Source organism: Zeus faber (assembly GCF_960531495.2).
Source record: "Zeus faber genome assembly, chromosome: 6".
Lineage (NCBI taxonomy): Eukaryota > Metazoa > Chordata > Actinopteri > Zeiformes > Zeidae > Zeus > Zeus faber.
In genome coordinates, this window is record NC_137201.1 from 35,570,774 (window position 1) to 35,581,217 (window position 10,444).

Here is a 10,444-nt window from a genome sequence, read left to right on the forward strand (position 1 = left end):
ATTTTTGTGGTATTTTTATTTGTTGTGTTTTTTTATTTGTTGTGTGTGTGTGTGTGCTTTGTTAGTTGTTGTCTTGTTTTTTTATTTGTTGTTGTGTTTTACATTTTTGGCGTATTTTTTTGTTTGTTGTGTTTTTTTATTTGTTGTGTGTGTGTGTGTGCTTTGTTATTTGTTGTCTTGTTTTTGTTGTTGTTATTGTGTTTTAATAATACTGTGTGTGTGTCAGTCTGATGACAGTGTTGAGTCAGACCAATAAAATAAATTGAAATATGATGAACAGCGTCATCATGAATACAGGGTTAGGGAGTGAGTCCTGACAGGAAGAGTGTGTGTGTGTGTGTGTGTGTGTGTGTGTGTGTGTGTGTGTGTGTGTGTGTGTGTGGGTGCATGTGTGTGCTTTGTTATTTGTTGTCATGTTTTGTTATTTGTTGTCATGTTTTGTTATTTGTTGTCATGTTTTGTTATCTGTTGTCATGTTTTGTTATTTGTTGTCGTGTTTTGTTATTTGTTGTCGTGTTTTGTTATTTGTTGTCGTGTTTTGTTATTTGTTGTCGTGTTTTGTTATTTGTTGTCATGTTTTGTTATTTGTCATCATGTTTTGTCATTTGTTGTCATGTTTTATTTGTTGTCATGTTTTGTTATCTGTTGTCATGTTTTGTTATTTGTTGTCGTGTTTTGTTATTTGTTGTCATGTTTTTTTATTTGTTGTCGTGTTTTGTTATTTGTTGTCGTGTTTTGTTAGTTGTTGTCATGTTTTGTTATTTGTTGTTGGGCATTGCACTTCAGGGCCGCCATAGAATTAATTTCTGTTTCCAATCCTCCAGGTCAAACAGAGCAAATGCACCCCCTACAGTCACTTCCTGGAAACTACTTTATTAGTGGATACACAACAGTACTGACATTGCACCATGGTACTGACATAGTACCACAGTGCTGACATAGTACCACAGTACTGACATAGTGCCACAGTACTGGTATAGTACCATGGTACTAACATTGTACCACAGTGCTGACATAGACCAGAGTACTTACACCATACTGCACCACAGTACTAACATAGTACCATGGTCCTGACATAGTACCACAGTACTGGCATAGTACCTTGGTACTGACGTAGTTCACAGTACTGACACAGTACTGACATAGTACCACAGTACTGACACCATACCACAGTAATGACATAGTACCATGGTACTGACATAGTACCATGGTACTGACACAATACTTACATAGTACCACAGTACTGACATAGTGCCTATATACTACCACTGTACTGACATAGTACTGCAGTACTGACATATTACCATTGTACTGACATCATACCACAGTGCTGACATAGTACCACAGTACTAACACCATTCTGTACCACAGTACTGACATAGTACCCTGGTACTGACATAGTTCCACAGTATTGACATCGTAACTTGGTATTGACATAGTATACAGTACTGACACAGTACTGACATAGTACCATTGTACTGATATAGTACCACAGTACTGACATAGTACCATTGCACTGACATAGTGCCACAGTTCTGACATAGTACCACAGTACTTATACCATACTGTACCACAGTACTGAAATAATACCATGGTGCTGACAAAGTACCATGGTACTGACATAGTGCTGACATAGTACCGCAGTACTGACATAGTACCACAGTACTGACATAGTACCACAGCACTGACATAGAAGCACAGTACTTACACCGTACTGTACAGCAGTACTGAAATAGTACCTTGGTACTGACAAAGTACTACAGTACTGACATAGTACCACCATACTGACAAAGTACAGCACCTACAGGGGACAGTATTCCGTCCCATTTTTCAGTCCAAAAACAGGTGAATTATCAATCACTTATCAATGATTAATACAAGTAGATGTGTTGAGAAAACATGGTACAGTAAAGGAAGGAAGTAGAAATACACAGTTCTAGTGTCAGTATCATCTTTAATATTTGTGTTATTCATAGTAGTGGGTTAGACTGTCTATCTGACTGACAGACAGACCGTTTCCTGTGGCTCTGCCACCTGGTGAGGTCTGTGCTCCAGACTTAGTATGGAATGTTGAGGTTAAACTTAGCGCTTAGCGGCGGGGTCCGCCACCGGGCGGCACCATATCAGCGAAACATTATATGAGCTGCTAAAGGGAGGAGGAGGCAGCATGACCATATAAGGAGGAAACCTGAGTGGGGAGGGTCCGGAACCTCTCCAAGAAGAAGAAGGGAAGAGGATCCAACTGACTTTAATACAGTACTTACTAGTTCACCATGTACTGGATAGTACACGGTGTACTGTATACCACACAGTGTACAGCAGTAAGGGTTTCCAGCGACTCAGTCTTTGAAATAGACAAAATGCGGGACCCCAATTGTTTTTGTTCACATTATTATTATCCGGCCATTTTCTGGCCGAAAGTGCCTGGCGCTCAGAAACTGTGGAACCCATGGACACGAAACTAAATAATTAAATTTGGGGCGTTCTAGATATGCTGTGGTCCAAGTTTTATGAACACTGGACCACATCTGAAGGAGGAGTTAGTAAAATAAAATGTTTTTCTGAAGAAGGAACCAGAAGAAGGGGAGCAGGGTGCTTTGTGACATCATCATCAAATCTTTTATTTTAGTCCCAAAAGTGAAAAAAGTGAATGAAATGTGGGTGAGGGACATGCAGTGTTGAACCCGTTTGAATGGTTGAAAGCGTGTTGTTGGGAACCTCCACACGGAGTGATTTCCTTCCACAGAGACACCGTAAGGCAGGACTCTGTGGACTGCAGGAAGTAGACAGGGACCTGACAGGAAGTAGACAGGGACCTGACAGGAAGTGGACAGGGACCTGACAGGAAGTCGACAGGGACCTTCTTATTTTTAGGATAATGTCACAACACCCAACAAGAAGATCCATTTAGTAATTCTGTGTCACCATGACCCATGTGAGAGAAAAATGCTTACGATCATGTATTTTGAATGAGGACAAAGGCCTCTATCTCCAGAGGGGGGTTTTAAAACATTTGTTTCCCCAGGAACCCCCCAACTTTATGTAAAGAGAAATGTTCTTTCTCTCTACAATGTCAATTCTAACGTGGAAGAACCAGATCTCATTTGATCCTGTTTACCTTGTAAGGAGGTGAGGAATGACCACAGGGATCCTGGAGGTGCATTGTAATGGATTGTAATCCACGTCTGCCAGCTCATTTACAAGTTCCTGTGAATGTACTGTGTGAGGTTGGCATCCAGGGAGACAGTTGAGGGACAGACGTGTAAATGACTTCTGAGCCAAGCCACACCCTCTGTTGTTGTATGAAGCCTCTTGATCAGAAATAAGATCAGCCTGGTCTGAACACTGCTTTGGAGCAGGACTGAACCTTTTTCTTTATTCTGCAGAATAAATAATCTGGAATATTCTCAGTTTTGTTTTCTTGTAGCGGGCAGATTAACCTCACCCATCATTGCAGAAGAATTTCTTCCACAGTTTTGGCGTAGTCGGCAGGATCTCTGCTTGGCTCCGTTGGACCTCTTCATGACCAGGTTGTGTGCACAATGGCAGGCAGGAACCGACCGTAAAGACATCCGAGAAGGAGTCGTCTGGACATGACTGGCAGACCCAGAAGAGACAACACGAGATCTTGGAAAAATTAAGGTGAGGACTAACTGGGATATTGTACCGATCAGAGAAGATTGAAGGTAAACCTATTGTGTTAGAAATGGCTCTGAGTAAAACTTCTTTGTTAACTCAGAAATCCCCCACTCACATAGACGTATGGCCTGTTTGCGTGCGGTGCAACAAGGAAGGGGTAGTGGATAATCGGTCTGGAGGACCGTGGAAGGGGCCAATATTGTATTGATCAAGAGGATCATGGGTTTTTGTTTGTTTATCTTTATTTCTATATATATATATTTTATTCAATAATAACTCAACATTATTGAATACCTAATATTATAGAGTATTGTTGATCCCTACTAGCAAACCGTTGGGAATAGGTAAGAAACTTCTGTTATTGGCAAGATAACATTAGATTAATTCATAAATAAAGTGAGAAGGTTTCTCTCTCTTCTTTCCTCCTTCTTTCCTTTTCCTTCCTGGGTTTGATTCCCGCCTGGGACGCTGTTGGCACCGTGCTCTGGTGGGTTATCTCCCAAATAGGAGCCTTTCTGTGTGGAGTTTGCATGCCTCACGTCAGTAAAGACCCCCCTCATCATCGTCCGACCAGCGATGGACACTTATCACCTGGTCCCCAGGTGCGACCACGTATGCTGCCCACTGCTCCTGGCTGTGGCCCCGGAGGAAGAACAGAGGAACCATTTCACCAGAGGAACCATTTCACTGGCCACCATCCAAAGCATGTGCATGTGTTGTGGTGTGTTGTGTGACAAATAAATAAAGACTGTTTCCTAGCAAAGCGTTGAGGGAAGGTGAGAAACTTCTGGTGTTGTAGAAATAAAATAAATTAATAACTAGAGTAAAATTGATTATAAAAAAAAGGGAATTAAAATCAAAGACTATAATTGTAGTTATTGTTTTTACTATTTTGTTTAGATTTCATTTTGGAGGTATTGATAATCCGGCTATGCGACTTCTAACTAGTTTCAGTAAGTTTTAATTAGTTAGGAGAACGGAGTTCAAGGGCCCACTGTATGACTATTTGCAGTATAATACACTTTCACATGAATCCTGTGTGATCAAACTGGTGTCTGGCCGAGTGATCACTCTGGAACACGTATGGATGAGATGAGTTTGGAGAGATTCTATCAGTTTCTTGGCTTTGTTTAGCCTGGCTGATAAAAATCTCAATGAAACAAGAAAACGTATGAACGCCAGATAAGCATGGTATGTGTGCTGTACATGTCAAACTAGTTTCACACATGAGTCCTTGGTGTAAAAGTAGCATTATAATTTGAAATATCTGGTAGGATTGCTAGAAAGGATACCGTAAGGTTTTAAATTAATTTGGGAAAAAAAAAATGATATCTTTTTTTATATATAGCAAGGCGAGAGAGAGCTGTAAAGGTAATGATAGACTGAAAGGAATAGGGAAGTTGAGATGTGAAAGACAATGGCAATGAAAGTGAGAAAGTTTGCCCATCATGCATTTGGGATTCTTTGTTTAGGATGAAACTTGGAGAAGAGTTTGTGTAAAAGTCATTTTAGTAGGATTTTGGTTCAGCAGAGGAAGCTGGGAAAAATTGCTTCCAAAATATGTTTCAAGACATCGCGGAGAGCAGATATGATGCGTAGTAGCAGCAGAAATGAATTTGTTTTTGGTTTATAAAGAGTTATTCTTTTTTAAATTTACTTTATTTTTCCCTTTTGTGTTCTTGTGTCGAAGTGATCTGCTGGTTGAGTATCCCACAGTGGGATAGTCTGCAGTGTTACAGCGGTAACAAATTGAATGGCACAAAGAATTAGTAAATTGGTAATTCTAAATCAAAGGATACGAAAAATAACTAAATAGTATAGATTGAACACTATACAATAAATCATGATATTGCATGAGTGAATTGTTAGTTTTGGTCTAATATACAACTGTGTTTGAATGCTTCAAATCCTTACTGGTTACTCTTTGTTTTTCTCAGTTAGGCCGGTGATTGTTTAAGTTGATCAAACAACATTATATAACTATTAATTTTTATTTTTGTCTTACTCTAGAAGTAATCTAGATTTGACATTGAATAAGGTAGATGTTGATATACAGTATACAATTTAACAAGTAGCTTAACAAAGAGGAATAATTGTTTTGTTTTGTTTACAAGAGAGGTAATGGGTTGTGTACGTTCGTTTACTAAAAATTGAAGCACTTAAATAAATGTTAAATACGTTGGCCATTTAGATGTTTTTTATTTTAAATTTGGACATTCAAAAATTTCAAGTTTGAACTTGAAAATATCTTGTGATTCGATTAATGTTGTAATTATATATTGATGAATTAACCAACCCATCTCTTCAGTGTTTTATTTCCGCAGTTTTAAGCAGGAATCCACTGACTGCAGTTTTGACTTTTGACCAGTGTAGATGTAACAGCGTCTGATTGGGAAAACTTGAATGACTGACAAAGAAATCATATCAAAGAAAATTGCTCTACAATTGAGTAAGGCCATAACATGTCCAGCATTCAAAGGTCCTTGTACATTATTGTAATTATTACTATTTATATTTAACTGATTTGCAAATTTGATTCTTTAATAGGCTCAATTGGAATTATTTTGAGATGATATGCATTAAGTATATAAATGGAGAGACCTTGATTGAATTTAGCTCTATATCCCATATTGAGCTCCATCGTTAAAATGTATAAAAGCATCAGATATTATAGAGTGCATTATAGAACCAGAATAATTCTTGATTAGTTCTTATTTTAATATGACATTCTAATTGTCTAGTCTAGTTGTTAAAACAATATTTAGAAGCTGAGTTAAGGATTACTGTGTTAACACTCAGGGACACTGTTGTCAGAGCACCCTGGAGTGGTTATCTCTATGACACTGCTTCCTACAGTGGTAGACCTTTCCTTTCATCTTATGATAATGTATGAGAACAATACATTAAGCACCTTAGGGTTTTTTCACACAAGCCAAAAAGCCTGATATCTTGCTGAGAGACTTGCCTACTCCAGCATTTCCGAGAAGACCTTGTATACAAGAACCAGTTTGGCCAACGTCAGGCTGAATAACTTGGGACATTTTCTGAGCAACAAAAAAGCTTCTTTTATGGAAAATCAAATGCAAGCGTTGACTCCTGCTGATCCTTCCCTCCACCAACGAACATGAAGTGTTTGGCCTCCAAGTACAGCAGACGCACAATTAAAAAAGGTGTTGTGCACAGGTGAGGAGCCTCATCAACTGTGCTCCTTTGGAACTTGATTCGATGATGCCACTGCATCAGACAAAACACCAAACTGAATGACTGCAATCTGAATCTAACTCCTAACTAACCCTAACCCTAACCCAAACCCTAACCCTAACCCTAACCCCTAACCCCTAACCCCTAACCCAAACTGAGAGCTGTGGAATGACTGAGCACCTGAAGTCCTAATGGGAATGATATCGTGTGATTACCATGGCGCTGCTTCTGTTTTTTCTCAGCCATTGTTTTATAAATCTGTCCATCCTGATAGTACACAGATTATAGATGAAAGTGATTGTTTCATTAATTGACAAATATGATATTAATAACCCTTCTAGGTTTTAGATGGTCTCAATTTAAATGCTGGCCCTGTTATTGTCTTTATACATATATATTTGTTTTAAAAAGGTGTTAACTTGATTGGAATGCCAAATAACCTCTCCCTTTTTCTCTAATCAGACTGCAGAATGATGGGACTTATAGTTGAATATTTCCTGTCCAAAAGGTAAGACTAGCAGTTCAAAGCTTAGCACATAATGGATGTCATTTGTAGGAGTTGAGTAACGTAAATTGACCATGAGATAATCAATAGTTGATAAAATGTTATATATCAACACCAGTTAGGCTCCTATTATATTGATGACGTTAGGGTTCTATTATATTGATGACATTAGGTTTCCATTAGATTGATGACGTTAGGGTTCTATTATATTGATGACGATAGGGTTCCATTAGATTGATGACGTTAGGGTTCTATTATATTGATGACGGTAGGGTTCTATTATATTGATGACGTTAGGGTTCCATTAGATTGATGACCTTAGGGTTCTATTATATTGATGACGTTAGGATTCCATTAGATTGATGACGTTAGGTTTCTATTCAATTGGTGACGTTAGGGTTCTATTAGATTGATGACATTAGGCTCCTATTATGTTGATGACGTTAGGGTTCTATTAGATTGATGACGTTAGGGTTCTATTATATTGATGACGTTAGGGTTCTATAAGCTTGATGACGTTAGGGTTCTATTCGATTGATGACGTTTGGGTTCTATTAGATTGATGACATTAGGGTTATATTAGATTGATGACGTTAGGGTTCTATTAGATTGAAGACGTTAGGGTTCTATTATATTGATGACGTTAGGGTTCTAGTATATTGATGACGTTAAGGTTCTATTTTATTGATGACGTTTGGGTTCTATTAGATTGATGACGTTAGGGTTCTATTACATTGATGACGTTAGGGTTCTATTATTTTGATGACATTAGGCTCCTATTATATTGATGACGATAGGGGTCTATTAGATTGATGACGTTTGGGCTCTATTAGATTGATGACGTTAGGGTTATATTATATTGATGACATTAGGCTCCTATTATATGGATGACGTTAGGGGTCTATAAGATTGATGACGTTAGGGTTCTTTAAGATTGATGACGTTAGGGTTCTATTAGATTGATGATGTTAGGGTTCTATTATATTGATGACGTTAGGGTTCTATTAGATTGATGACGTTCGGGTTCTAATAGATTGATGAAGTTAGGGTTCTATTATATTGATGACGGTAGCGTTCTATTATATTGATGACGTTAGGGTTCTATTTTATTGATGACGTTTGGGTTCTATTAGATTGATGACGTTAGAGTTCTATTAGATTGATGACGTTAGGCTCCTATTATATTGATGACTTTAGGGTTATATTATATTGATGACATTAGGGTTATATTAGATTGATGAGGTTAGGGTTCTATTAGATTGAAGAAAGAAGAAACAGTCTTTAATCGTCACACGACACTCCACAACACATGCTTGCACACACACACACATGCACATGCTTGATGGTGGCCGGTGAAATGGCTCCTCTGCTTTTGACCCATCCTAGCTTGTCCTTCCTCCGGGGGCACAGCCAGGAGCAGTGGGCAGCGTACGTGGACGCGCCCGGGGACCAGGTGATAAGTGTCCATCGCTGGTCAGACGATGATGGGTGCATGTTTTTGGTGGGGGTCCTTACTGACGTGAGGTGGAGGAAACCCCATGTGAACACGGGGAGAACATGCAAACTCCACACAGAAAGGCTCCTGTTTTTTGGAAGATAACCCGCCGGAGCACGGTGCCAACAGCGCCCCAGGCGGGAATCGAACCCAGGACCTTCTTGCTGTGAGGCAGCAGTGCAATGCACTGCTTGATGACGTTAAGGTTCTATTAGATTGATGACGTTAGGCTCCTATTGGATTGATGACGTTAGGGTTCTTTTAGATTGACTGCTGACATCTCAGGCTTATTGTTTGCAGTTATTACTTGTACCTTCAAGGGGATAAGTAAGAATTATACAAATAAACAACTAATAAATTAAAATAGGAATATAGTATTGAATTGAATATAGTATAGTATTGAATATAGTATTATAGTATCGCTAAATATTAAAATGTTTTAGTATGTGAATAAGATTTTTCCATCCCCTTTCTAGTTGCTTAACTCATTGTTGAAGTTATGTAGAGCCTCCGTTAATGTTTTCTTCTGCCACATCACTGAAATTTATTTTGACTGATTTTGAATTTATCAATGGCAGCACACTTATTAGAATATTGTAGTTTGCTGATCTTCTTGTGTCGTAGATACACAGGAATTCCTAAAATACTGAGAACAAGATGTTTACAGTTTTCTTTTTCCCTTTATAACTCCAGTCGGCACAAAAGAACGTTCATTATTTGAGTCATGACATTTATTTTATTTTAGTTTTGTCTCCTTAGGGTTGTACCCTGGCATGGCCTTTCTTGGCTGTTGAGGTTATTCAACAATAACCTCAACAGCCAAGAAAGGCCATGGAACGAGGCAATGTTTGCCAAGCCATTACACGGTAGAACCTTTTGTTGCTTTTCAAACAAGTTTTTTTGCACCAGCTCCATGTTGGGTTTGCTGGATTACTTTAACTGTGGATGAATAAGATGGTTTAGTGTTAGCTGTGTTGTTGCAATTTTATGGAAATGAATTACGTCTTGTTGCAAACTATGCTCGGAAACTCTGTGCCGGGGTCATTGGGTTGATTACATGCTGTAGCCTTTATCTTGCTACCAAGCAAACCGGCTTGTTTCTCTCAGACATCACTTCTCCATCATCAGCGTGTGCAACTTTCACTTTGCTTACTCCAACATCACTTCTTCACTCTGATGGAGATTCACATGATTGCTTGACAGCGATAGCCCTTGTGGCTTCACCCAGATCTTGCTACTGAAATTCTTGAAAAGTTCAACGACAATGATTTAAACTCATGAGTACAACAAAAAGAGGGTTTTTGTTTGGTTTGTTTGTCCGTCGTCTGTTTTTGTATCAAACAGAGTGGGTCTATCTTTGTACAACCAGTTGTGTTTGTGTTTCTATCTGTAGTAAACAATTTTTTCTTTGTTTATATTTTTATTGCATGAATATGTACAGGCAAGTTTGATACGGTGTGGTGTAGCTGTTTGATGAGACATACAGAACATTTGTTTAATGTTGTGATGTCATAACCCCCCCATTTTGACCTTCCTATTTGTGTTGTTTACATTAATGCACTTGACCTCATCTCTATAGAAAATGTTGGAGCCAATGCAACCAA